The sequence below is a fragment of the Somniosus microcephalus genome, chromosome 10, assembly GCF_052327205.1.
Source record: "Somniosus microcephalus isolate GS21.2 chromosome 10, FLI_Smic_1.0, whole genome shotgun sequence".
In the NCBI taxonomy this organism is placed as follows: Eukaryota; Metazoa; Chordata; class Chondrichthyes; order Squaliformes; family Somniosidae; genus Somniosus; species Somniosus microcephalus.
This window is the reverse complement of record NC_140996.1, coordinates 3,266,833-3,290,370: the sequence shown is the minus strand read 5'-3', so window position 1 is coordinate 3,290,370 and position 23,538 is coordinate 3,266,833.

The following is a 23,538-nucleotide window of genomic DNA, read 5'->3' as shown; positions in this document are numbered from 1 at the left end:
GGTCCTCAGTGCCGGTGTCCGAGTGAAGTGACCCTTTGGTCCTCAGTGCCGGTGTCCGAGTGAAGTGACCCTCTGACCCTCAGTTCCCGGTGTCCGAGTGAAGTGACCCTTTGGTCCTCAGTGCCCAGTGTCCGAGTTAACTGACCCTTTGGTCCTCAGTGCCGGTGTCCGAGTGAATTGACACTTTGGCCCTCAGTGCCCAGTGTCCGAGTGAAGTGACCCCTTGGTCCTCAGTGCCGGTGTTCGAGTGAAGTGAACCTTTTGTCCTCAGTACCCGATGTCCGAGTGAAGTGAAACTTTGGTCCTCAATGCCCGATGTCCGAATGAAGTGACCCTCTGGTCCTCAGTGCCGGTGTCCAAGTAAAGTGACCCTTTGGTCCTCAGTGCCAGAGTCCGAGCGAAGTCACCCTTTGGTCCTCAGCGCCCGGTGTCCGAGTGAAGTGACCCTTTGACCCACAGTGCCGGTGTCCGAGTGAAGTGACCCTTTGGTCCTCAGTGCCGGTGTCCGAGTGAAGTGACCCTTTGGTCCTCAGTGCCGATGTCCGAGTGAAGTGACCCTTTCATCCTCAGTGCCGGTGTCCGAGTGAAGTGACCCTTTGACCCTCAGTGCCCGATGTCCGAGTGAAGTGATACTTTGGTCCTCAGTGCCGGTGTCCGAGTGAAGTGACCCTTTGACCCTCAGTGCCGGAGTCCGATTGAAGAGACACTTTGGTCATCAGTGCCGGTGTCCGAGTGAAGTGACCCTTTGGTCCTCAGTGCTGGTGTCCGAGTGAAGTGACCCTTTGGTCCTCACTGCTCGGTTTCCGAATGAAGTGACCCTTTCGTCCTCAGTGTCCGAGTGAAGTGACCCTTTGGTCCTCAGTGCCAGTGTCCGAGTGAAGTTACCCTTTGGTCCTCAGTGCCCGGTGTCCGAGTGAAGTGACCCTTTGGTCCTCAGTGCCGGTGTCCGAGTGAAGTGACAGTTTGACACTCAGTGCCGGAGTCCGAGTGAAGTGACCCTTAGGTCCTCAGTGCCAGTGTCCGAGTGAAGTGACCCTTTGGTCCTCAGTGCCGGTGTCCGACTGTAGTGACCCTTTGGTCCTCAGTGCCCGGTGTCTGAGTGAAGTGACCCTTTGGTCCTCAGTGCCGGTGTCCGAGTGAAGTGACCCTTTGGTCCTCAGTGCCGGTGTCCGAGTGAAGTGACCCTCTGACCCTCAGTGCCGGTGTCCGATTGTAGTGACCCTTTGGTCCTCAGTGCCAGTGTCCGAGTGAAGTGACCCTTTGGTCCTCAGTGCCGGTGTCCGACTGTAGTGACCCTTTGGTCCTCAGTGCCGGTGTCGGAGTGAAGTGACCCTTTGGTCCTCAGTGTCTAATATCCGAATGAAGTGACACTTTGGTCCTCAGTGCCGGTGTCCGAATCAAGTGACCCTTTGGTCCTCAGTGCCCGGTGTCTGAGTGAAGTGACCCTTTGGTCCTCAGTGCCCGGTGTCCGAGTGAACTGACACTTTGGTCCTCAGTGCCGGTGTCCGAGTGAAGTGACCCTTTGGTCCTCAGTGCCGGTGTCTGAGTGAAGTGACCCTTTTGTCCTCAATGCCCAGTGTCCGAGTGAAGTGACCCTTTGGTCCTCAGTGCCGGTGTCCGAGTGAAGTGACCCTTTGGTCCTCAGTGCCCAGTGTCCGATTGAAGTGACCCTTTGGCCCTCAGTGCCCGAGTGAAGTGACTCTTTGGTCCTCAGTGCCCGATGTCCGAGTGAAGTGACGCTTTGGTCCTCAGTGCCCGGTGTCCGAGTGAAGTGACCCTTTGGTCCTCAGTGCCCGGTGTCCGAATGAAGTGACCCTTTGGTCCTCAGTGCCCGGTGTCCGAATGAAGTGACCCTTTGGTCCTCAGTGCCGGTGTCCGAGTGAATTGACACTTTGGTCCTCAGTGCCGGTGTCCGAGTGAAGTGACCCATTGGTCCTCAGAGCCCAGTGTCCGAGTGAAGTGACCCTTTGGTCCTCAGTGCCGGTGTCCGAGTGAAGTGACCCTTTGGTCCTCAGTGCCCAGTGTCCGAGCGAAGTGACCCTTTGGTCCTCAGTGCCAGGTGTCCTAGTGAAGTGACCCTTTGGTCCTCAGTGCCGGTGTCCGAATGATGTGACCCTTTGGTCCTCAGTGCCGGTGTCCGAGTGAAGTGACCGTTTGGTCCTCAGGGCAATTTTCCGAGTGAACTGACCCTTTGGTCCTCAGAGCCGGTGTCCGAGTGAAGTGACCCTTTGGTCCTCAGTGCTGGTGTCCGAGTGAAGTGACCCTTTGGTCCTCACTGCCCGATGTCCGAGTGAAGTGACCCTTTGGTCCTCAGTGCTGGTGTCCGAGTGAAGTGAACCTTTGGTCCTCACTGCCCGATGTCCGAGTGAAGTGACCCTTTGGTCCTCAGTGTCCGGTGTCCGAGTGAAGTGACACTTTGTTCTTCAGTGTCAGTGTAGGAGTGAAGTGACCCTTTGGACCTCAGTGCCGGTGTCCGAGTGAAGTGACCGTTTGGTCCTCAGTGCCCATTGTCCGAGTGAAGTGACCCTTTGGTCTTCAGTGCTGGTGTCCGAGTGAAGTGATCCTTTGGTCCTCACTGCCCGATGACCGAGTGAAGTGACCCTTTGGTCCTCAGTGCCCAGTGTCCGAGTGAAGTGATTCTTTCGTCCTCAGTGCTGGTGTCCGAGTGAAGTGACCCTTTGGTCCTCACTGCCCGATGTCCGAGTGAAGTGACACTTTGGTCTTCAGTGCCGGTGTCCGAATGAAGAGACCCTTTGGTCCTCATTGCCCAATGTCCGAGTGAAGTGACCCTTTGGTCCTCAGTGCCCGATGTCCGAGTGAAGTGGCCCTTTGGTCCTCAGTACCGGTGTCCGAGTGAAGTGACCCTTTGGTTCTCAGTGCCGGTGTCTGAGTGAAGTGAACCTTTGGCCCTCAGTGCCTGGTGTCCGAGTGAAGTGACCCTTTGGTCCTCAGTGCCCGATGTCCGAGTGAATTGACTCTTTGGTCCTCAGTGCCGGTGTCCGAGTGAAGTGACCCTTTGGTCCTCAGTGCCGGTGTCCGAGTGAAGTGACCCTTTGGTCCTCAGTGCACGATGTCCGAGTGAAGTGACCCTTTGGTCCTCAGTGCCTGGTGTCCGAGTGAAGTGACCGTTTGGTCCTCAGTGCCGGTGTCCGAGTGAAGTGACACTTCGGTCCTCAGTGCCCGGTGTCCGAGTGAAGTGACCCTTTGGTCCTCAGTGCCCAGTGTCCGAGTGAAGTGACCATTTGGTCCTCAGTGCCGGGGTCCGAGTGAAGCGACCCTTTGGTCCTCAGTGCCCGGTGTCCGAGTGAAGAGACCCTTTGGTCCTCAGTGCCCAGTGTCCGAGTGAAGTGATTCTTTCGTCCTCAGGGCTGGTGTCCGAGTGAAGTGACCCTTTGGTCCTCACTGCCCGATGTCCGAGTGAAGTGACACTTTGGTCTTCAGTGCCGGTGTCCGAATGAAGTGACCCTTTGGTCCTCATTGCCCGATGTCCGAGTGAAGTGACCCTTTGGTCCTCAGTGCCCGATGTCCGAGTGAAGTGGCCCTTTGGTCCTCAGTACCGGTGTCCGAGTGAAGTGACCCTTTGGTTCTCAGTGCCGGTGTCTGAGTGAAGTGAACCTTTGGCCCTCAGTGCCTGGTGTCCGAGTGAAGTGACCCTTTGGTCCTCAGTGCCCGATGTCCGAGTGAATTGATTCTTTGGTCCTCAGTGACGGTGTCCGAGTGAAGTGACCCTTTGGTCCTCAGTGCCGGTGTCCGAGTGAAGTGACCCTTTGGTCCTCAGTGCACGATGTCCGAGTGAAGTGACCCTTTGGTCCTCAGTGCCTGGTGTCCGAGTGAAGTGACCCTTTGGTCCTCAGTGCCGGTGTCCGAGTGAAGTGACACTTCGGTCCTCAGTGCCCGGTGTCCGAGTGAAGTGACCCTTTGGTCCTCAGTGCCCAGTGTCCGAGTGTAGTGACCCTTTGGTCCTCAGTGCCGGTGTCCGAGTGAATTGACCCTTTGGTCCTCAGTGCCGGTGTCCGAGTGAAGTGACCCTTTGGCCCTCAGTGCCCGTTGTCCGAGTGAAGTGACCCTTTGGTCCTCAGTGCCCGGTGTCCGAGTGAAGTGACCCTTTGGTCCTCAGTGCCCGGTGTCCGAGTGAAGTGAAACTTTGGTCCTCAGTGCCCAGTGTCCGAGTGAAGTGACCATTTGGTCCTCAGTGCCGGGGTCCGAGTGAAGCGACCCTTTGGTCCTCAGTGCCCGGTGTCCGAGTGAAGAGACCCTTTGGTCCTCAGTGCCCAGTGTCCGAGTGAAGTGATTCTTTCGTCCTCAGGGCTGGTGTCCGAGTGAAGTGACCCTTTGGTCCTCATTGCCCGATGTCCGAGTGAAGTGACCCTTTGGTCCTCAGTGCCCGATGTCCGAGTGAAGTGGCCCTTTGGTCCTCAGTACCGGTGTCCGAGTGAAGTGACCCTTTGGTTCTCAGTGCCGGTGTCTGAGTGAAGTGAACCTTTGGCCCTCAGTGCCTGGTGTCCGAGTGAAGTGACCCTTTGGTCCTCAGTGCCCGATGTCCGAGTGAATTGACTCTTTGGTCCTCAGTGCCGGTGTCCGAGTGAAGTGACCCTTTGGTCCTCAGTGCACGATGTCCGAGTGAAGTGACCCTTTGGTCCTCAGTGCCCGATGTCCGAGTGAAGTGGCCCTTTGGTCCTCAGTACCGGTGTCCGAGTGAAGTGACCCTTTGGTCCTCAGTGCCCGATGTCCGAGTGAAGTGACCCTTTGGTCCTCAGTGCACGATGTCCGAGTGAAGTGACACTTTGGTCTTCAGTGCCGGTGTCCGAATGAAGTGACCCTTTGGTCCTCATTGCCCGTTGTCCGAGTGAAGTGACCCTTTGGTCCTCAGTGCCCGATGTCCGAGTGAAGTGGCCCTTTGGTCCTCAGTACCGGTGTCCGAGTGAAGTGACCCTTTGGTCCTCAGTGCACGATGTCCGAGTGAAGTGACACTTTGGTCTTCAGTGCCGGTGTCCGAGTGAAGTGACCCTTTGGTCCTCAGTGCCCAGTGTCCGAGTGAAGTGACCATTTGGTCCTCAGTGCCGGGGTCCGAGTGAAGCGACCCTTTGGTCCTCAGTGCCCGGTGTCCGAGTGAAGAGACCCTTTGGTCCTCAGTGCCCAGTGTCCGAGTGTAGTGACCCTTTGGTCCTCAGTGCCGGTGTCCGAGTGAATTGACCCTTTGGTCCTCAGTGCCGGTGTCCGAGTGAAGTGACCCTTTGGCCCTCAGTGCCCGTTGTCCGAGTGAAGTGACCCTTTGGTCCTCAGTGCCCGGTGTCCGAGTGAAGTGACCCTTTGGTCCTCAGTGCCCGGTGTCCGAGTGAAGTGAAACTTTGGTCCTCAGTGCCCGGTGTCCGAGTGAAGTGACCCTTTGTTCCTCAGTGCCGGTGTCCGAGTGAAGTGACACTTTGGTCCTCAGTGACGGTGTCCGAGTGAAGTGATCCTTTGGTCCTCAGTGCCGGTGTCCGAGTGAAGTGACCCTTTGGTCCTCAGTGTCCGATATCCGAGTGAAGTGACCCTTTTGTCCTCAGTGCCGGTGTCCGAGTGAAGTGACCCTCTGGTCCTCAGTGTCCGATGTCCGAGTGATGTGAACCTTTGGTCCTCAGTGTCCGATGTCCGAGTGAAGTGACCCTTTGGTCCTCAGTGCCAGTGTCCGAGTGATGTGACCATTTGGTCCTCAGTGCCGGTGTCCGAGTGAAGTGCCCCATTGGTCCTCAGTGCCCGGTGTCCGAGTGAAGCGACCCTTTGGTCCTCAGTGCCGGTGTCCGAGTAAAGTGACCCTTTGGTCCTCAGTGCCGGTGTCCGAGTGAAGTGACACTTTGGTCCTCAGTGCCCGGTGTCCGAGTGAAGTGACACTTTGGTCCTCAGTGCCGGTGTCCGAGTGAAGTGACCCTTTGGTCCTCAGTGTCCGATGTCCGATTGAAGTGACACTTTTGTCCTCAGTGCCGGTGTCCGAGGGAAGTGACCCTTTGGTCCTCAGTGTCCAATGTCCGAATGAAGTGACCCTTTGGTCCTCAGTGCCGGTGTCCGAATGAAGTGACCCTTTGGACCTCAGTGCCCGGTGTCCGAGTGAAGTGACCCTTTGGTCCTCCGTGCCGGTGTCCGAGTGAAGTGACCCTTTGTTCCTCAGTGCCCGGTGTCCAAGTGAAGTGACCCTTTGGTCCTCAGTGCCGGTGGCTGAGTGAAGTGACCCTTTGGTCCTCATTGCCGGTGTCCGAGTGAAGTAACCCTTTGGTCCTCAGTGCCCATTGTCCGAGTGAACTGACCCTTTGGCCCTCAGTGCCGGTATCCGAGTGAAGTGACCCTTTGGTCCTCAGTGCCCATTTTCCGAGTGAACTGACCCTTTGGTCCTCAGTGCCCGGTGTCCGAGTGAAGTGACACTTTGGTCCTCAGTGCCCGGTGTCCGACTGAAGTGAACCTTTGGTCCTCAGTGCCCGGTGTCCGAGTGAAGTGACCCTTTGGTCCTCAGTTCCGGTGTCCGAGTGAAGTGACACTTTGGTCCTCAGTGCCGGAGTCCGAGTGAAGTGACACTTTGATCGTCAGTGCCGTTGCCCGAGTGAAGTAACCCTTTGGTCCTCAGTGCCGGTGTCCGAATGAAGTGACCCTTTGGTCCTCAGTGCCGGTGTCCGAGTGAAGTGACCCTTTGGTCCTCAGTGCCGGTGTCCGAATGAAGTGACCCTTTGGTCCTCAGTGCCCAGTGTCCGAGTGAAGTGACCCTTTGGTCCTCAGTGCCGGTGTCCGAGTGAAGTGACCCTTTGGCCCTCAGTGCCGGTGTCCGAATGATGTGACCCTTTGGTCCTCAGTGCCGGTGTCCGAGTGAAGTGACCGTTTGGTCCTCAGGGCAATTTTCCGAGTGAACTGACCCTTTGGTCCTCAGAGCCGGTGTCCGAGTGAAGTGACCCTTTGGTCCTCAGTGCCCAGTGTCCGAGTGAAGTGACCCTTTGGTCCTCACTGCCCGATGTCCGAGTGAAGTGACCCTTTGGTCCTCAGTGCTGGTGTCCGAGTGAAGTGACCCTTTGGTCCTCACTGCCCGATGTCCGAGTGAAGTGACCCTTTGGTCCTCAGTGTCCGGTGTCCGAGTGAAGTGACACTTTGTTCTTCAGTGCCAGTGTACGAGTGAAGTGACCCTTTGGTCCTCAGTGCTGGTGTCCGAGTGAAGTGACCGTTTGGTCCTCAGTGCCCATTGTCCGAGTGAAGTGACCCTTTGGTCTTCAGTGCTGGTGTCCGAGTGAAGTGATCCTTTGGTCCTCACTGCCCGATGACCGAGTGAAGTGACCCTTTGGTCCTCAGTGCCCAGTGTCCGAGTGAGGTGATTCTTTCGTCCTCAGTGCTGGTGTCCGAGTGAAGTGACCCTTTGGTCTTCACTGCCCGATGTCCGAGTGAAGTGACACTTTGGTCTTCAGTGCCGGTGTCCGAATGAAGTGACCCTTTGGTCCTCATTGCCCGATGTCCGAGTGAAGTGACCCTTTGGTCCTCAGTGCCCGATGTCCGAGTGAAGTGGCCCTTTGGTCCTCAGTACCGGTGTCCGAGTGAAGTGACACTTTGGTTCTCAGTGCCGGTGTCTGAGTGAAGTGAACCTTTGGCCCTCAGTGCCTGGTGTCCGAGTGAAGTGACCCTTTGGTCCTCAGTGCCCAGTGTCCGAGTGAAGTGACCATTTGGTCCTCAGTGCCGGGGTCCGAGTGAAGCGACCCTTTGGTCCTCAGTGCCCGGTGTCCGAGTGAAGAGACCATTTGGTCCTCAGTGCCCAGTGTCCGAGTGTAGTGACCCTTTGGTCCTCAGTGCCGGTGTCCGAGTGAATTGACCCTTTGGTCCTCAGTGCCGGTGTCCGAGTGAAGTGACCCTTTGGCCCTCAGTGCCCGTTGTCCGAGTGAAGTGACCCTTTGGTCCTCAGTGCCCGGTGTCCGAGTGAAGTGACCCTTTGGTCCTCAGTGCCCGGTGTCCAAGTGTAGTGAAACTTTGGTCCTCAGTGCCCGGTGTCCGAGTGAAGTGACCCTTTGTTCCTCAGTGCCGGTGTCCGAGTGAAGTGACGCTTTGGTCCTCAGTGACGGTGTCCGAGTGAAGTGACCCTTTGGTCCTCAGTGCCGGTGTCCGAGTGAAGTGACCCTTTGGTCCTCAGTGTCCGATATCCGAGTGAAGTGACCCTTTTGTCCTCAGTGCCGGTGTCCGAGTGAAGTGACCCTCTGGTCCTCAGTGTCCGATGTCCGAGTGATGTGAACCTTTGGTCCTCAGTGCCGGTGTCCGAGTGAAGTGACCCTTTGGTCCTCAGTGTCCGATGTCCGATTGAAGTGACACTTTTGTCCTCATTGCCGGTGTCCGAGGGAAGTGACCCTTTGGTCCTCAGTGTCCAATGTCCGAATGAAGTGACCCTTTGGTCCTCAGTGCCGGTGTCCGAATGAAGTGACCCTTTGGTCCTCAGTGCCCGGTGTCCGAGTGAAGTGACCCTTTGGTCCTCCGTGCCGGTGTCCGAGTGAAGTGACCCTTTGTTCCTCAGTGCCCGGTGTCCAAGTGAAGTGACCCTTTGGTCCTCAGTGCCGGTGTCCGAGTGAAGCGACCCTTTGGTCCTCAGTGCCGGTGTCCGAGTGAAGTGACCCTTTGGTCCTCAGTGCCGGTGTCTGAGTGAAGTGACCCTTTGGTTCTCATTGCCGGTGTCCGAGTGAAGTAACCCTTTGGTCCTCAGTGCACATTGTCCGAGTGAACTGACCCTTTGGCCCTCAGTGCCGGTATCCGAGTGAAGTGACCCTTTGGTCCTCAGTGCCCATTGTCCGAGTGAACTGACCCTTTGGTCCTCAGTGCCCGGTGTCCGAGTGAAGTGACACTTTGGTCCTCAGTGCCCGGTGTCCGACTGAAGTGAACCTTTGGTCCTCAGTGCCCGGTGTCCGAGTGAAGTGAGCCTTTGGTCCTCAGTTCCGGTGTCCGAGTGAAGTGACACTTTGGTCCTCAGTGCCGGTGTCCGAGTGAAGTGACACTTTGGTCGTCAGTGCCGTTGCTCGAGTGAAGTAACCCTTTGGTCCTCAGTGCCGGTGTCCGAGTGAATTGACCCTTATGTCCTCAGTGCCGGTGTTGGAGTGAAGTGACCCTTTGGTCCTCAGTGTCGGTGTCCGAATGACGTGACCCTTTGGTCCTCAGTGCCGGTGTCCGAATGAAGTGACCCTTTGGTCCTCAGTGCCGGTGTCCGAGTGAAGTGACCCTTTGGTCCTCAGTGCCGGTGTCCGAATGAAGTGACCCTTTGGTCCTCAGTGCTCGATGTCCGAGTGAAGTGACCCTTTGGTCCTCAGTGCCCAGTGTCCGAGTGAAGTGACCCTTTGGTCCTCAGTGCCGGTGTCCGAGTGAAGTGACCCTTTGGTCCTCAGTGCCCAGTGTCCGAGTTAACTGACCCTTTGGTCCTCAGTGCCGGTGTCCGAGTGAAGTGACCCTTTTGTCCTCAGTGCCGGTGTCCGAGTGAAGTGACCCTCTGGTCCTCAGTGTCCGATGTCCGAGTGATGTGACCCTTTGGTCCTCAGTGCCGGTGTCCGTGTGAAGTGACCCTTTGGTCCTCAGTGTCCAATGTCCGAATGAAGTGACCCTTTGGTCCTCAGTGCCGGTGTCCGAATGAAGTGACCCTTTGGTCCTCAGTGCCCGGTGTCCGAGTGAAGTGACCCTTTGGTCCTCCGTGCCGGTGTCCGAGTGAAGTGACCCTTTGGTCCTCAGTGCCCAGTGTCCAAGTGAAGTGACCCTTTGGTCCTCAGTGCCGGTGTCCGATTGAAGCAACACTTTGGTCCTCAGTGCCGGTGTCCGAGTGAAGTGACCCTTTGGTCCTCAGTGCCGGTGTCTGAGTGAAGTGACCCTTTGGTCCTCATTGCCGGTGTCCGAGTGAAGTGACCCTTTGGTCCTCAGTGCCCATTGTCCGAGTGAACTGACCCTTTGGTCCTCAGTGCCGGCGTCCGAGTGAAGTGACCCTTTGGTCCTCAGTGCCCATTGTCCGAGTCAACTGACCCTTTGGTCCTCAGTGCCCGGTGTCCGAGTGAAGTGACCCTTTGGTCCTCAGTGCCCGGTGTCCGAGTGAAGTGAACATTTGGTCCTCAGTGCCCGGTGTCCGAGTGAAGTGACCCTTTGGTCCTCAGTTCCGGTGTCCGAGTGAAGTGACGCTTTGGTCCTCAGTGACGGTGTCCGAGTGAAGTGACCCTTTGGTCCTCAGTGCCGGTGACCGAGTGAAGTGACCCTTTGGTCCTCAGTGTCCGATATCCGAGTGAAGTGACCCTTTTGTCCTCAGTGCCGGTGTCCGAGTGAAGTGACCCTCTGGTCCTCAGTGTCCGATGTCCGAGTGATGTGAACCTTTGGTCCTCAGTGCCGGTGTCCGAGTGAAGTGACCCTTTGGTCCTCAGTGTCCGATGTCCGATTGAAGTGACACTTTTGTCCTCAGTGCCGGTGTCCGAGGGAAGTGACCCTTTGGTCCTCAGTGTCCAATGTCCGAATGAAGTGACCCTTTGGTCCTCAGTGCCGGTGTCCGAATGAAGTGACCCTTTGGTCCTCAGTGCCCGGTGTCCGAGTGAAGTGACCCTTTGGTCCTCCGTGCCGGTGTCCGAGTGAAGTGACCCTTTGTTCCTCAGTGCCCGGTGTCCAAGTGAAGTGACCCTTTGGTCCTCAGTGCCAGTGTCCGAGTGAAGCGACCCTTTGGTCCTCAGTGCCGGTGTCCGAGTGAAGTGACCCTTTGGTCCTCAGTGCCGGTGTCTGAGTGAAGTGACCCTTTGGTCCTCATTGCCGGTGTCCGAGTGAAGTAACCCTTTGGTCCTCAGTGCACATTGTCCGAGTGAACTGACCCTTTGGCCCTCAGTGCCGGTATCCGAGTGAAGTGACCCTTTGGTCCTCAGTGCCCATTGTCCGAGTGAACTGACCCTTTGGTCCTCAGTGCCCGGTGTCCGAGTGAAGTGACACTTTGGTCCTCAGTGCCCAGTGTCCGACTGAAGTGAACCTTTGGTCCTCAGTGCCCGGTGTCCGAGTGAAGTGAGCCTTTGGTCCTCAGTTCCGGTGTCCGAGTGAAGTGACACTTTGGTCCTCAGTGCCGGTGTCCGAGTGAAGTGACACTTTGGTCGTCAGTGCCGTTGCTCGAGTGAAGTAACCCTTTGGTCCTCAGTGCCGGTGTCCGAGTGAATTGACCCTTATGTCCTCAGTGCCGGTGTTGGAGTGAAGTGACACTTTGGTCCTCAGTGTCGGTGTCCGAATGACGTGACCCTTTGGTCCTCAGTGCCGGTGTCCGAATGAAGTGACCCTTTGGTCCTCCGTGCCGGTGTCCGAGTGAAGTGACCCTTTGGTCCTCAGTGCCGGTGTCCGAATGAAGTGACCCTTTGGTCCTCAGTGCTCGATGTCCGAGTGAAGTGACCCTTTGGTCCTCAGTGCCCAGTGTCCGAGTGAAGTGACCCTTTGGTCCTCAGTGCCGGTGTCCGAGTGAAGTGACCCTTTGGTCCTCAGTGCCCAGTGTCCGAGTTAACTGACCCTTTGGTCCTCAGTGCCGGTGTCCGAGTGAAGTGACCCTTTTGTCCTCAGTGCCGGTGTCCGAGTGAAGTGACCCTCTGGTCCTCAGTGTCCGATGTCCGAGTGATGTGACCCTTTGGTCCTCAGTGCCGGTGTCCGTGTGAAGTGACCCTTTGGTCCTCAGTGTCCAATGTCCGAATGAAGTGACCCTTTGGTCCTCAGTGCCGGTGTCCGAATGAAGTGACCCTTTGGTCCTCAGTGCCCGGTGTCCGAGTGAAGTGACCCTTTGGTCCTCCGTGCCGGTGTCCGAGTGAAGTGACCCTTTGGTCCTCAGTGCCCAGTGTCCAAGTGAAGTGACCCTTTGGTCCTCAGTGCCGGTGTCCGATTGAAGCAACACTTTGGTCCTCAGTGCCGGTGTCCGAGTGAAGTGACCCTTTGGTCCTCAGTGCCGGTGTCTGAGTGAAGTGACCCTTTGGTCCTCATTGCCGGTGTCCGAGTGAAGTGACCCTTTGGTCCTCAGTGCCCATTGTCCGAGTGAACTGACCCTTTGGTCCTCAGTGCCGGCGTCCGAGTGAAGTGACCCTTTGGTCCTCAGTGCCCATTGTCCGAGTCAACTGACCCTTTGGTCCTCAGTGCCCGGTGTCCGAGTGAAGTGACCCTTTGGTCCTCAGTGCCCGGTGTCCGAGTGAAGTGAACATTTGGTCCTCAGTGCCCGGTGTCCGAGTGAAGTGACCCTTTGGTCCTCAGTTCCGGTGTCCGAGTGAAGTGACACTTTGGTCCTCAGTGCCGGTGTCCGAGTGAAGTGACACTTTGGTCGTCAGTGCCGGTGCCCGAGTGAAGTAACCCTTTGGTCCTCAGTGCCGGTGTCCCAGTGAATTGACCCTTATGTCCTCAGTGCCGGTGTTGGAGTGAAGTGACCCTTTGGTCCTCAGTGTCGGTGTCTGAATGAAGTGACCCTTTGGTCCTCTGTGCCGGTGTCCGAATGAAGTGACCCTTTGGTCCTCAGTGCCGGTGTCCGAGTGAAGTGACCCTTTGGCCCTCAGTGCCGGTGTCCGAATGAAGTGACCCTTTGGTCCTCAGTGCTCGATGTCCGAGTGAAGTGACCGTTTGGTCCTCAGGGCAATTTTCCGAGTGAACTGACCCTTTGGTCCTCAGAGCCGGTGTCCGAGTGAAGTGACCCTTTGGTCCTCAGTGCTGGATGTCCGAGTGAAGTGACCCTTTGTTCCTCACTGCCCGATGTCCGAGTGAAGTGACCCTTTGGTCCTCAGTGCTGGTGTCCGAGTGAAGTGAACCTTTGGTCCTCACTGCCCGATGTCCGAGTGAAGTGACCCTTTGGTCCTCAGTGCCGGTGTCCGAGTGAAGTGACCCTTTGGTCCTCAGTGCTGGTGTCCGAGTGAAGTGATCCTTTGGTCCTCACTGCCCGATGACCGAGTGAAGTGACCCTTTGGTCCTCAGTGCCCAGTGTCCGAGTGAAGTGATTCTTTCGTCCTCAGTGCTGGTGTCCGAGTGAAGTGACCCTTTGGTCCTCACTGCCCGATGTCCGAGTGAAGTGACACTTTGGTCTTCAGTGCCGGTGTCCGAATGAAGTGACCCTTTGGTCCTCATTGCCCGATGTCCGAGTGAAGTGACCCTTTGGTCCTCAGTGCCCGATGTCCGAGTGAAGTGGCCCTTTGGTCCTCAGTACCGGTGTCCGAGTGAAGTGACCCTTTGGTTCTCAGTGCCGGTGTCTGAGTGAAGTGAACCTTTGGCCCTCAGTGCCTGGTGTCCGAGTGAAGTGACCCTTTGGTCCTCAGTGCCCGATGTCCGAGTGAAGTGACCCTTTGGTCCTCAGTGCCTGGTGTCCAAGTGAAGTGACCCTTTGGTCCTCAGTGCCGGTGTCCGAGTGAAGTGACACTTCGGTCCTCAGTGCCCGATGTCCGAGTGAAGTGACCCTTTGGTCCTCAGTGCCTGGTGTCCAAGTGAAGTGACCCTTTGGTCCTCAGTGCCGGTGTCCGAGTGAAGTGACACTTCGGTCCTCAGTGCCCGGTGTCCGAGTGAAGTGACCCTTTGGTCCTCAGTGCCCAGTGTCCGAGTGAAGTGACCATTTGGTCCTCAGTGCCGGGGTCCGAGTGAAGCGACCCTTTGGTCCTCAGTGCCCGGTGTCCGAGTGAAGAGACCCTTTGGTCCTCAGTGCCCAGTGACCGAGTGTAGTGAACCTTTGGTCCTCAGTGCCGGTGTCCGAGTGAATTGACCCTTTGGTCCTCAGTGCCGGTGTCCGAGTGAAGTGACCCTTTGGCCCTCAGTGCCCGTTGTCCGAGTGAAGTGACCCTTTGGTCCTCAGTGCCCGGTGTCCGAGTGAAGTGACCCTTTGGTCCTCAGTGCCCGGTGTCCGAGTGAAGTGAAACTTTGGTCCTCAGTGCCCGGTGTCCGAGTGAAGTGACCCTTTGTTCCTCAGTGCCGGTGTCCCAGTGAATTGACCCTTATGTCCTCAGTGCCGGTGTTGGAGTGAAGTGACCCTTTGGTCCTCAGTGTCGGTGTCTGAATGAAGTGACCCTTTGGTCCTCAGTGCCGGTGTCCGAATGAAGTGACCCTTTGGTCCTCAGTGCCGGTGTCCGAGTGAAGTGACCCTTTGGCCCTCAGTGCCGGTGTCCGAATGAAGTGACCCTTTGGTCCTCAGTGCTCGATGTCCGAGTGAAGTGACCGTTTGGTCCTCAGGGCAATTTTCCGAGTGAACTGACCCTTTGGTCCTCAGAGCCAGTGTCCGAGTGAAGTGACCCTTTGGTCCTCAGTGCTGGATGTCCGAGTGAAGTGACCCTTTGGTCCTCACTGCCCGATGTCCGAGTGAAGTGACCCTTTGGTCCTCAGTGCTGGTGTCCGAGTGAAGTGACCCTTTGGTCCTCACTGCCCGATGTCCGAGTGAAGTGACCCTTTGGTCCTCTGTGTCCGGTGTCCGAGTGAAGTGACACTTTGTTCTTCAGTGCCAGTGTAGGAGTGAAGTGATCCTTTGGTCCTCAGTGCCGGTGCCCGAGTGAAGTGACCGTTTGGTCCTCAGTGCCCATTGTCCGAGTGAAGTGACCCTTTGGTCTTCAGTGCTGGTGTCCGAGTGAAGTGATCCTTTGGTCCTCACTGCCCGATGACCGAGTGAAGTGACCCTTTGGTCCTCAGTGCCCAGTGTCCGAGTGAAGTGATTCTTTCGTCCTCAGTGCTGGTGTCCGAGTGAAGTGACCCTTTGGTCCTCACTGCCCGATGTCCGAGTGAAGTGACACTTTGGTCTTCAGTGCCGGTGTCCGAATGAAGTGACCCTTTGGTCCTCATTGCCCGATGTCCGAGTGAAGTGACCCTTTGGTCCTCAGTGCCCGATGTCCGAGTGAAGTGGCCCTTTGGTCCTCAGTACCGGTGTCCGAGTGAAGTGATTCTTTGGTTCTCAGTGCCGGTGTCTGAGTGAAGTGAACCTTTGGCCCTCAGTGCCTGGTGTCCGAGTGAAGTGACCCTTTGGTCCTCAGTGCCCGATGTCCGAGTGAATTGACTCTTTGGTCCTCAGTGCCGGTGTCCGAGTGAAGTGACCCTTTGGTCCTCAGTGCCGGTGTCTGAGTGAAGTGACCCTTTGGTCCTCAGTGCCTGGTGTCCAAGTGAAGTGACCCTTTGGTCCTCAGTGCCGGTGTCCGAGTGAAGTGACACTTCGGTCCTCAGTGCCCGGTGTCCGAGTGAAGTGACCCTTTGGTCCTCAGTGCCCAGTGTCCGAGTGAAGTGACCATTTGCTCCTCAGTTCCGGGGTCCGAGTGAAGCGACACTTTGGTCCTCAGTGCCCGGTGTCCGAGTGAAGAGACCCTTTGGTCCTCAGTGCCCAGTGTCCGAGTGCAGTGACCCTTTGGTCTTCAGTGCCGGTGTCCGAGTGAATTGACCCTTTGGTCCTCAGTGCCGGTGTCCGAGTGAAGTGACCCTTTGGCCCTCAGTGCCCGTTGTCCGAGTGAAGTGACCCTTTGGTCCTCAGTGCCCGGTGTCCGAGTGAAGTGACCCTTTGGTCCTCAGTGCCCGGTGTCCGAGTGAAGTGAAACTTTGGTCCTCAGTGCCCGGTGTCCGAGTGAAGTGACCCTTTGTTCCTCAGTGCCGGTGTCCGAGTGAAGTGACACTTTGGTCCTCAGTGCCCGGTGTCCGAGTGAAGTGACCCTTTGTTCCTCAGTGACGGTGTTCGAGTGAAGTGACCCTTTGGTCCTCAGTGCCGGTGTCCGAGTGAAGTGACCCTTTGGTCCTCAGTGTCCGATATCCGAGTGAAGTGACCCTTTTGTCCTCAGTGCCGGTGTCCGAGTGAAGTGACCCTCTGGTCCTCAGTGTCCGATGTCCGAGTGATGTGAACCTTTGGTCCTCAGTGCCGGTGTCCGAGTGAAGTGACCCTTTGGTCCTCAGTGTCCGATATCCGAGTGAAGCGACCCTTTGGTCCTCAGTGCCGGTGTCCGAGTGAAGTGACCCTTTGGTCCTCAGTGTCCGATATCCGAGTGAAGTGACCCTTTTGTCCTCAGTGCCGGTGTCCGAGTGAAGTGACCCTCTGGTCCTCAGTGTCCGATGTCCGAGTGATGTGAACCTTTGGTCCTCAGTGCCGGTGTCCGAGTGAAGTGACCATTTGGTCTTCAGTGTCCGATGTCCGAGTGAAGTGACCCTTTGGTCCTCAGTGCCAGTGTCCGAGTGATGTGACCATTTGGTCCTCAGTGCCGGTGTCCGAGTGAAGTGCCCCTTTGGTCCTCAGTGCCCGGTGTCCGAGTGAAGTGACCCTTTGGTCCTCAGTGCCGGTGTCCGAGTAAAGTGACCCTTTGGTCCTCAGTGCCGGTGTCCGAGTGAAGTGACACTTTGGTCCTCAGTGCCCGGTGTCCGAGTGAAGTGACACTTTGGTCCTCAGTGCCGGTGTCCGTGTGAAGTGACCCTTTGGTCCTCAGTGTCCGATGTCCGATTGAAGTGACACTTTTGTCCTCAGTGCCGGTGTCCGAGGGAAGTGACCCTTTGGTCCTCAGTGTCCAATGTCCGAATGAAGTGACCCTTTGGTCCTCAGTGCCGGTGTCCGAATGAAGTGACCCTTTGGTCCTCAGTGCCCGGTGTCCGAGTGAAGTGACCCTTTGGTCCTCCGTGCCGGTGTCCGAGTGAAGTGACCCTTTGTTCCTCAGTGCCCGGTGTCCAAGTGAAGTGACCCTTTGGTCCTCAGTGCAGGTGTCCGAGTGAAGTGACCCTTTGGTCCTCAGTGCCGGTGTCCGAATGAAGTGACCCTTTGGTCCTCAGTGCCGGTGTCTGAGTGAAGTGACCCTTTGGTCCTCATTGCCGGTGTCCGAGTGAAGTAACCCTTTGGTCCTCAGTGCCCATTGTCCGAGTGAACTGACCCTTTGGCCCTCAGTGCCGGTATCCGAGTGAAGTGACCCTTTGGTCCTCAGTGCCCATTGTCCGAGTGAACTGACCCTTTGGTCCTCAGTGCCCGGTGTCTGAGTGAAGTGACACTTTGGTCCTCAGTGCCCGGTGTCCGACTGAAGTGAACCTTTGGTCCTCAGTGCCCGGTGTCCGAGTGAAGTGACCCTTTGGTCCTCAGTTCCGGTGTCCGAGTGAAGTGACACTTTGGTCCTCAGTGCCGGTGTCCGAGTGAAGTGACACTTTGGTCGTCAGTGCCGTTGCCCGAGTGAAGTGACACTTTGGTCGTCAGTGCCGTTGCCCGAGTGAAGTAACCCTTTGGTCCTCAGTGCCGGTGTCCGAGTGAATTGACCCTTATGTCCTCAGTGCCGGTGTTGGAGTGAAGTGACCCTTTGGTCCTCAGTGTCGGTGTCCGAATGACGTGACCCTTTGGTCCTCAGTGCCGGTGTCCGAATGAAGTGACCCTTTGGTCCTCAGTGCCGGTGTCTGAGTGAAGTGACCCTTTGGTCCTCAGTGCCGGTGTCCGAATGAAGTGACCCTTTGCTCCTCAGTGCTCGATGTCCGAGTGAAGTGACCCTTTGGTCCTCAGTGCCCATTGTCCGAGTGAAGTGACCCTTTGGTCCTCAGTGCCGGTGTCCGAGTGAAGTGACCCTTTGGTCCTCAGTGCCCAGTGTCCGAGTTAACTGACACTTTGGTCCTCAGTGCCGGTGTCCGAGTGAAGTGACCCTTTTGTCCTCAGTGCCGGTGTCCGAGTGAAGTGACCCTCTGGTCCTCAGTGTCCGATGTCCGAGTGATGTGACCCTTTGGTCCTCAGTGCCGGTGTCCGAGTGAAGTGACCCTTTGGTCCTCAGTGTCCAATGTCCGAATGAAGTGACCCTTTGGTCCTCAGTGCCGGTGTCCGAATGAAGTGACCCTTTGGTCCTCAGTGCCCGGTGTCCGAGTGAAGTGACCCTTTGGTCCTCCGTGCCGGTGTCCGAGTGAAGTGACCCTTTGTTCCTCAGTGCCCGGTGTCCAAGTGAAGTGACCCTTTGGTCCTCAGTGCAGGTGTCCGAGTGAAGTGACCCTTTGGTCCTCAGTGCCGGTGTCCGAATGAAGTGACCCTTTGGTCCTCAGTGCCGGTGTCTGAGTGAAGTGACCCTTTGGTCCTCATTGCCGGTGTCCGAGTGAAGTAACCCTTTGGTCCTCAGTGCCCATTGTCCGAGTGAACTGACCCTTTGGCCCTCAGTGCCGGTATCCGAGTGAAGTGACCCTTTGGTCCTCAGTGCCCATTGTCCGAGTGAACTGACCCTTTGGTCCTCAGTGCCCGGTGTCTGAGTGAAGTGACACTTTGGTCGTCAGTGCCGGTGTCCGAGTGAAGTGACACTTTGGTCGTCAGTGCCGTTGCCCGAGTGAAGTAACCCTTTGGTCCTCAGTGCCGGTGTCCGAGTGAATTGACCCTTATGTCCTCAGTGCCGGTGTTGGAGTGAAGTGACCCTTTGGTCCTCAGTGTCGGTGTCCGAATGACGTGACCCTTTGGTCCTCAGTGCCGGTGTCCGAATGAAGTGACCCTTTGGTCCTCAGTGCCGGTGTCTGAGTGAAGTGACCCTTTGGTCCTCAATGCCGGTGTCCGAATGAAGTGACCCTTTGGTCCTCAGTGCTCGATGTCCGAGTGAAGTGACCCTTTGGTCCTCAGTGCCCATTGTCCGAGTGAAGTGACCCTTTGGTCCTCAGTGCCGGTGTCCGAGTGAAGTGACCCTTTGGTCCTCAGTGCCCAGTGTCCGAGTTAACTGACACTTTGGTCCTCAGTGCCGGTGTCCGAGTGAAGTGACCCTTTTGTCCTCAGTGCCGGTGTCCGAGTGAAGTGACCCTCTGGTCCTCAGTGTCCGATGTCCGAGTGATGTGACCCTTTGGTCCTCAGTGCCGGTGTCCGAGTGAAGTGACCCTTTGGTCCTCAGTGTCCAATGTCCGAATGAAGTGACCCTTTGGTCCTCAGTGCCGGTGTCCGAATGAAGTGACCCTTTGGTCCTCAGTGCCCGGTGTCCGAGTTAAGTGACCCTTTGGTCCTCCGTGCCGGTGTCCGAGTGAAGTGACCCTTTGGTCCTCAGTGCCCAGTGTCCAAGTGAAGTGACCCTTTGGTCCTCAGTGCCGGTGTCCGAGTGAAGCGACCCTTTGGTCCTCAGTGCCGGTGTCCGAGTGAAGTGACCCTTTGGTCCTCAGTGCCGGTGTCTGAGTGAAGTGACCCTTTGGTCCTCATTGCCGGTGTCCGAGTGAAGTGACCCTTTGGTCCTCAGTGCCCATTGTCCGAGTGAACTGATCCTTTGGTCCTCAGTGCCGGTGTCCGAGTGAAGTGACCCTTTGGTCCTCAGTGCCCATTGTCCGAGTGAACTGACCCTTTGGTCCTCAGTGCCCGATGTCCGAGTGAAGTGACCCTTAGTTCCTCAGTGCCCGGTGTCCGAGTGAAGTGAACCTTTGGTCCTCAGTGCCCGGTGTCCGAGTGAAGTGACCCTTTGGTCCTCAGTTCCGGTGTCCGAGTGAAGTGACACTTTGGTCCTCAGTGCCGGTGTCCGAGTGAAGTGACACTTTGGTCGTCAGTGCCGGTGCCCGAGTGAAGTAACCCTTTGGTCCTCAGTGCCGGTGTCCGAGTGAATTGACCCTTATGTCCTCAGTGCCGGTGTTGGAGTGAAGTGACCCTTTGGTCCTCAGTGTCGGTGTCTGAATGAAGTGACACTTTGGTCCTCAGTGCCGGTGTCCGAATGAAGTGACCCTTTGGTCCTCAGTGCCGGTGTCCGAGTGAAGTGACCCTTTGGCCCTCAGTGCCGGTGTCCGAATGAAGTGACCCTTTGGTCCTCAGTGCTCGATGTCCGAGTGAAGTGACCCTTTGGTCCTCAGTGCCCAGTGTCCGAGTGAAGTGACACTTTGGCCCTCAGTGCCCTGTGTCGGAGTGAAGTGACCCTTTGGTCCTCAGTGCCGGTGTCCGAGTGAAGTGACCCTTTGGTCCTCAGTGCCCATTGTACGAGTGAACTGACCCTTTGGTCCTCAGTGCCGGTGTCCGAGTGAAGTGACCATTTGGTCCTCAGTGCCCATTGTCCGAGTGAACTGACCCTTTGGTCCTCAGTGCCGGTGTCCGAGTGAAGTGACCCTTTGGTCCTCAGTGCCTGTGTCCGAGTGAAGTGACCCTTTGGCAATCAGTGCCCGGTGTCTGAGTTAAGTGACCCTTTGATCCTCTGTATCCGGTGTCCGAGTGAATTGAGCCTTTGGTCCTCAGTGCCCGATGTCCGAGTGAAGTGACCCTTTGATCCTCGGTATCCTGTGTCCGAATGAATTGACCCTTTGGTCCTCAGTGCCCGATGTCCGAGTGAAGTGACCCTTTGGTCCTCAGTGCCGGTGTCCGTGTGAAGTGACCCTTTGGTCCTCAGTGCCCGGTGTCCGAGTGAAGTGACCCTTTGGTCCTCAGTGCCCAGTGTCCGAGTTAAGTGACCCTTTGGTCCTCAGTGCCGATGTCCGAGTGAAGTGAAGCTTTGGCCCTCAGGGCCCAGTGTCCGAGTGAAGTGACCCTTTCGTCCTCAGTGCCCGGTGTCCGAGTGAAGTGACACTTTGGTCCTCAGTGCCGGTGTCCGAATGAAGTGACCGTTTGGTCCTCAGTGCCGGTGTCCGAGTGAATTGAACATTTGGTCCTCAGTGCCCAGTGTCCGAGTGAAGTGACCCTTTGGTCCTCAGTGCCCGGTGTCCGAGTGAAGTGACACTTTGGTCCTCAGTGCCAGTGTCGGAGTGAAGTGACCATTTGGTCCTCAGTGCCTGGTGTCCGAGTGAAGTGACCCTTTGGTCCTCAGTGCCGGTGTCCGAATGAAGTGACACTTTGGTACTCAGTGTCGGTGTCCGAGTGAAGAGACCCTTTGGTCCTCAGTGCCGGTGTCCGAGTGAAGTGACCCTTTGGTCCTCAGTGCCGGTGTCCGAATGAATTGACCCTTTGGTCCTCAGTGCCCGGTGTCCAAGTGAAGTGACCCTTTGGTCCTCAGTGCCGGTGTCCGAGTGAAGCGACCCTTTGGTCCTCAGTGCCGGTGTCCGAGTGAAGTGAACCTTTGGTCCTCAGTGCCGGTGTCTGAGTGAAGTGACCCTTTGGTCCTCATTGCCGGTGTCCGAGTGAAGTGACCCTTTGGTCCTCAGTGCCCATTGTCCGAGTGAACTGACCCTTTGGTCCTCAGTGCCGGTGTCCGAGTGAAGTGACCCTTTGGTCCTCAGTGCCCATTGTCCGAGTGAACTGACCCTTTGGTCCTCAGTGCCCGGTGTCCGAGTGAAGTGACACTTTGGTCCTCAGAGCCCGGTGTCCGAGTGAAGTGAACCTTTGGTCCTCAGTGCCCGGTGTCCGAGTGAAGTGACCCTTTGGTCCTCAGTTCCGGTGTCCGAGTGAAGTGACACTTTGGTCCTCAGTGCCGGTGTCCGAGTGAAGTGACACTTTGGTCGTCAGTGCCGGTGCCCGAGTGAAGTAACCCTTTGGTCCTCAGTGCCGGTGTCCGAGTGAATTGACCCTTATGTCCTCAGTGCCGGTGTTGGAGTGAAGTGACCCTTTGGTCCTCAATGTCTGTGTCCGAATGAAGTGACCCTTTGGTCCTCAGTGCCGGTGTCCGAGTGAAGTGACCCTTTGGTCCTCAGTGCCCAGTGTCCGAGTTAAGTGACCCTTTTGGTCCTCAGTGCCGGTGTCCGAGTGAAGTGAAGCTTTGGCCCTCAGTGCCCAGTGTCCGAGTGAAGTGACCGTTTGGTCCTCAGTGCCGGTGTCCGAGTGAAGTGACCCTTTGGTCCTCAGTGCCCGGTGTCCGAGTGAAGTGCCCCTTTGGTCCTCAGTGCCCAGTGTCCGAGTGAAGTGACCCTTTGGTCCTCTGTGCCGGTGGCCGAGTGAATTGACCATTTGGTCCTCAGTGTCGGTGTCCGAGTGAAGTGACCATTTGGTCCTCAGTGCCCGTTGTCCGAGTGAAGCGACCCTTTGGTCCTCAGTGCCCGGTGTCCGAGTGAAGTGACACTTTGGTCCTCAGTGCCCGGTGTCTGAGTGAAGTGAAACATTGGTCCTCAGTGCCCGGTGTCCGAGTGAAGTGAGCCTTTGGTCCTCAGTGCCGGTGTCCGAGTGAAGTGACCCTCTGGTCCTCAGTGTCCGATATCCGAGTGAAGCGACCCTTTGGTCCTCAGTGTCCGATATCCGAGTGAAGTGACCCTTTTGTCCTCAGTGCCGGTGTCCGAGTGAAGTGACCCTCTGGTCCTCAGTGTCCGATGTCCGAGTGATGTGAACCTTTGGTCCTCAGTGCCGGTGTCCGAGTGAAGTGACCCTTTGGTCTTCAGTGTCCGATGTCCGAGTGAAGTGACCCTTTGGTCCTCAGTGCCAGTGTCCGAGTGATGTGACCATTTGGTCCTCAGTGCCGGTGTCCGAGTGAAGTGCCCCTTTGGTCCTCAGTGCCCGGTGTCCGAGTGAAGTGACCCTTTGGTTCTCATTGCCGGTGTCCGAGTAAAGTGACCCTTTGGTCCTCAGTGCCCAGTGTCCGAGTGAAGTGACACTTTGGTCCTCAGTGCCCGGTGTCCGAGTGAAGTGACACTTTGGTCCTCAGTGCCGGTGTCCGAGTGAAGTGACCCTTTGGTCCTCAGTGTCCGATGTCCGATTGAAGTGACACTTTTGTCCTCAGTGCCGGTGTCCGAGGGAAGTGACCCTTTGGTCCTCAGTGTCCAATGTCCAAATGAAGTGACCCTTTGGTCCTCAGTGCCGGTGTCCGAATGAAGTGACCCTTTGGTCCTCAGTGCCCGGTGTCCGAGTGAAGTGACCCTTTGGTCCTCCGTGCCGGTGTCCGAGTGAAGTGACCCTTTGTTCCTCAGTGCCCGGTGTCCAAGTGAAGTGACCCTTTGGTCCTCAGTGCCGGTGTCCGAGTGAAGCGACCCTTTGGTCCTCAGTGCCGGTGTCCGAGTGAAGTGACCCTTTGGTCCTCAGTGCCGGTGTCTGAGTGAAGTGACCCTTTGGTCCTCATTGCCGGTGTCCGAGTGAAGTAACCCTTTGGTCCTCAGTGCCCATTGTCCGAGTGAACTGACCCTTTGGCCCTCAGTGCCGGTATCCGAGTGAAGTGACCCTTTGGTCCTCAGTGCCCATTGTCCGAGTGAACTGACCCTTTGGTCCTCAGTGCCCGGTTTCCGAGTGAAGTGACACTTTGGTCCTCAGTGCCCGGTGTCCGACTGAAGTGAACCTTTGGTCCTCAGTGCCCGGTGTCCGAGTGAAGTGACCCTTTGGTCCTCAGTTCCGGTGTCCGAGTGAAGTGACACTTTGGTCCTCAGTGCCGGTGTCCGAGTGAAGTGACACTTTGGTCGTCAGTGCCGTTGCCCGAGTGAAGTAACCCTTTGGACCTCAGTGCCGGTGTCCGAATGAATTGACCCTTATGTCCTCAGTGCCGGTGTTGGAGTGAAGTGACCCTTTGGTCCTCAGTGTCGGTGTCCGAATGACGTGACCCTTTGGTCCTCAGTGCCGGTGTCCGAATGAAGTGACCCTTTGGTCCTCAGTGCCGGTGTCCGAGTGAAGTGACCCTTTGGTCCTCAGTGCCGGTGTCCGAATGAAGTGACCCTTTGGTCCTCAGTGCTCGATGTCCGAGTGAAGTGACCCTTTGGTCCTCAGTGCCCAGTGTCCGAGTGAAGTGACCCTTTGGTCCTCAGTGCCGGTGTCCGAGTGAAGTGACCCTTTGGTCCTCAGTGCCCAGTGTCCGAGTTAAC